Source organism: Centruroides sculpturatus, unplaced genomic scaffold (genome assembly GCF_000671375.1).
Source record: "Centruroides sculpturatus isolate CEXI.00-Female unplaced genomic scaffold, Cexi_2.0 scaffold1920, whole genome shotgun sequence".
Classification (NCBI taxonomy): domain Eukaryota; kingdom Metazoa; phylum Arthropoda; class Arachnida; order Scorpiones; family Buthidae; genus Centruroides; species Centruroides sculpturatus.
In genome coordinates, this window is record NW_019386275.1 from 98,272 (window position 1) to 102,940 (window position 4,669).

Here is a 4,669-nt window from a genome sequence, read left to right on the forward strand (position 1 = left end):
AAACCCCAAAAGAAGGTATGATGGAAGCAAGACAACTGCATGTCACCAGTTCCTTTTTCAGAAATTTTATAAAATTTTAATTGGATGTTTTGTGTTTTTAAAAGGACTTTTTGTGAACTTTACGGCGACAAGTAGCCTAAAAAGGAAGGTCAGTCGCCGAAAATGTTTTAGTCTTGGAACACAAGTAATAAATGGTGATCCTTTTTGGACAGTTTTGTCTTTTATTTTATTTTATATTTCAACTCTGATTTTGATGTTATTAAAAATGAGTTTTTAAACACTTATTTAAAGATTCTCAATCTTAAAAAAAGGGGCCCCATTAGACTTCAATAAGCCCTAAGCCCTAAAAAGTCTAGATCCATCCCTGAGTTAAGGTATGAGTTTTTCATCTTGACATTCTTCCTCTAGTTTCTCAGTAATTGTTTTATAAAATAATCTAACTCCCTGCTTTGAAACTTACTTGACTTATTTCTTAACACAGTTCTAAGAGTCCTCAAGAGTAATTCGAAGTTCTTGCTTCTTTTTGTCCCTTCTCAAGATGATATCCTTTTCCTTCTACACTTTTCTTAGCTCCCTACATCCCATCCACCTCACCCCAGACACACTTACACATTTATACAATCTTCTCTCTTACACGTTTTTTTTTTTAATTTTTCCACTTCCTTTCTCCCTCCAACTCCTTTCTTTTTTCCAATTACTGAATTTTTTTCCTTTATATCTCCATCAATGATAAAGCAATTTGAGCCAAATTTTCTTGCAAATGCCAACTACAAAGCTAAAATGAGAGAGATCTTGACGAGGCAGAAAACTAAAAACATATTCGGTATTTAAACTTACAAAAACAATGGTAAAAATAAATATTATATGGCAGATGACTACCATACTGCAATATATAATCTGTACCATCAAAGTTAGAAGATCATTTCACTCACCAAGTCAGAAAATCCAGCAGTAAAACATTAAATTTAAAAAATACTTGATAAAAACAAATATTTTCAATCCCTTACAGTGATCATCTTCAGGTTTACATTAATTAACAATAAAGAACAATCATAGAATCATTGAAAATGTTTGTTTTTGTAAAGTATTTCTTAAATTTAATATTTTACTGCTGGATTTTCTGGTTTAATGACAGTGGAAGATCAAGTCAAATGGGGGAAACAACAATTATACCATAATAAGCTGCAGATTTAATTTCTTCAATTATTTCCACTCTTACTTGATTACCAATATGACCTACAAATTTGTCACAAATATTCTGAGATAAATAGTTTACATTTCCTCATCTTTGATTGGCATATTTTTGTAGATGTAACTTCAAGAACTCATCGTATTCACTTAGGTATTCCAAGCAAGTTAAATAATTTCCTTTCCTATTGGAATCTTTGCCTTCTTCATACCCCTAAATCCTAATCCTAAGCGACTCAATAATTTTATTGTTGATACAATTCTTTCCAACACATCTCTCCAGTAACATTCTTCTTTTTCCTTTTTCTGTAATAGTTGAGTATCAATTCTATTGAATTTTGTTGATATTTTATACACAGTACATGTGGCTGATATATGTTCTTTTGAAACTTTGTGGTCTGATAAAATAACAGTAATTAAATCTTCTAATAACCTTTACTAATGTAGACTTTGATGTTGAAAAGAGTTTGCAAGGGTAGCAGTAAACACTTTTGTTTGTTTCTGAAAATATCAGCCAATTTCTCTTTTTCACAATTTTATTTGATTTCTTTCTGTAAAAATGTAAAAATGATCATAAGAAAGTCCTCTGTATTACACTTTATCTCTGTCTTTATACACTGATTTCAAATTTTATATATTTCCGATATTTTTTGGTTTGTTTTTGTGAATATGGTCAATAATAGCATCTGTTAATATTATTGGCCATAAAGCTATATCATTTATTACTTCTTATGTCTATATTGAAGCATCTTTTTAGACTATCTCTGTCTATCTTGTGCATTTTCGCAATCCCTTTTTTCAATAGTATTTTCAAGACCTCGGGCTCCTTTGGGCCACTTAGTCCACTTACCACTTAATTCACTAATGTTTAATGAGTGAACTGATATACACATCCAGTTATTATAGATTATGAAATTGGAATATTTTTTAAAATACTAATCTGTAGAAGAATTATAGGAAGGAAATTATAATAAACATTAAAATGTCTAAATGTAAAAATATAACATATGAGTAGCCTCAAATGAAATGTTGACTCTGCTGTAGAACTGTTATTTTCCTCATGTGTGTAAGTGTGTGAAAGAACAAACTGAGAAGACACATTTTTATGTATTGTCTACTTAAGTATTTTTGTCCTGGCAATTTTTTATCAAATAAATTTATGAACTTCCATAAAAGTTAATCCTTCATTTTAAAATAATTTTAAATATTTTTATATGATCTATATTTGTTGTAATATTACAAGATACTGATTATATTTCATTTTCTGACTTTTACTGTTTAACATAAATTTTTATTTTATTTTAACATTGATTTTTGAGAACAATTTTGACAATAATTCTAAGTTATGTATTTGGAAAAAAATTATAAGTTGTAAACTTATTGATACACAAATTTTTCAACTTTAAACTAAGTTAATAAAAACAGATATAGAAATTAAAAAAATTATAAAAAAGTTTAAATTAGCAAAAAATGTTGTATAAAAGATTAATATTTAATGGTATAAATAATATAATTCTTTGAAATATTTTATTTACAATAATTGAAGCTACAAAGTCTCCTTGGCTAGCATTTTCATAAACATAAGCAACATCAGCAGATAAAAACTGAGGAAAGTTATCATTTACATCTTCAAGATTTACTGTTACATTCACTACTGAATAATAACCTTCTTCTGTTTCAGTCTCTTCTGCTATAATCTGAAATAATAAATAAATAAATACTACATTAATTATTATTTTAAAACAGAATTTAATTATTATATACAATAGAAAATTTATTTTAATATAAGATTTATATAGGATAAAGTAAAATAGTTCTTAAGTCCTATGCATGAATTGAAATAAGTAGTTTTATAAATTCTTATCTTTTCATATTTTTACAATATATTATAAAAATTTTTAATTTAATAAATCAGGTTGAAAGCATTTGTTTTGATTAAACAAATGCTTTTAACCTTTTAGTTGAAAGCATTTGTTGAAAAATGTGAAAGGTGTTTTTTAGTGCCTTGATATACTTTTGTTATTCTATATATAACAGATTTTACTTTAATATTTTATATTCAACAAAATCTACCACAGACTGGTTGTTACAATACCTAAGAATACACTACTAAAAAAACCTTCAGTCCAGCGACAAAAATTTAATGAAAGTTCATAAATATAGTCTATTTTATATTCTTACATAATTAAATTAATTAGATTATAAGAGATAGCTATTTTTTTTTACCTTAAAATTAAACTGTTTTGGTTCTAGTAAATCTTCTCTTTCATAATCTAATTCTTCAGATTTATTAACTCTTATCATAAAGATAATATCATTACTTCCTTGAGTTGGTGTTACTGCAAATATGTCTTCATGGTCTTCAAGATAAAGTTTGAATTTAGCATTTTTACCCTTATAAAATAAAAAAAAAATTACATTAATATGTGAGTGCCTGAATTTGATAAACTTTTATAAACTTTTTATAAAATTTCACTCTCGCTTTAAAATGAAACAAAATAACGTTTAAATGCATGGAAAAAAATTCTGTTTTTTTTTTCCAACATTTAATAAAAACCTGGAAGGATGCGATCATATCTTCCTCTGGATTCACTTCCTTTCAACGGTGACACAGCTTCCTAATGTGTCACCAGGAATCTACGATCAAAAACCGACTATTCGACAGTTGTAGAAAAACTCCTAATAAGATCGTGGGAAAAACCCAGAACAGATCCCCTAATAAAAAGGAGGNAAAAAATTTTAATGAAGATATTTATCTTAATTATGAAAATATACTAGCATGTTTTTTAATTTTTGGAACCTAACCCTCCTTTTCGTATTAGTTCTTTGTTTCGTATAACACGGATTCGCATAACACGGCAATTTTTTGGAACGTAACTACCCATGTTATACGGGGGTTACCTGTAATTGCTCGTTCAAATATAAGATGCCATTGAATTTAAGATGCACCTTAATTTATACATATTCACCCACTGATATTTTTTCTTTATAGAAAACTGAAGACAAATTTATGTAAACAGAACTGATTCTGTTGACATAATTTATTCAGTATTTATTGCATAGTAAAGTAAATTATTTATCACTGTTTTCCTTGGTACCAAAGACAGAAATCTCTTCACTTTCCATGTTAGACTCCACTGAATCAACATTAGATTCAATGCTCACACTTTCCACATGCAGCCATTCTCAAAATTGTTTGAAGCATCACACATGCAACATTTCTTGAAGGAGTACTGCACAACTTTTTTTGGAATTTTCATTCAAGTACTTATGATGTTACTGTAATGGACTAATGAGATTCAGCTAAAGTTAATTTCTTAAATATTTACTACTACAAATATTGGTCTAAAAAAAATTATTAAATTGATGAAATGGAATTAGTGATGGAGAAATAATATGCATGACATTAGAGGTCACTAATTACAATGTAATACATCAAATCTAAGACATACAGTAGAGCCTCGATTATCCAACTCAATTG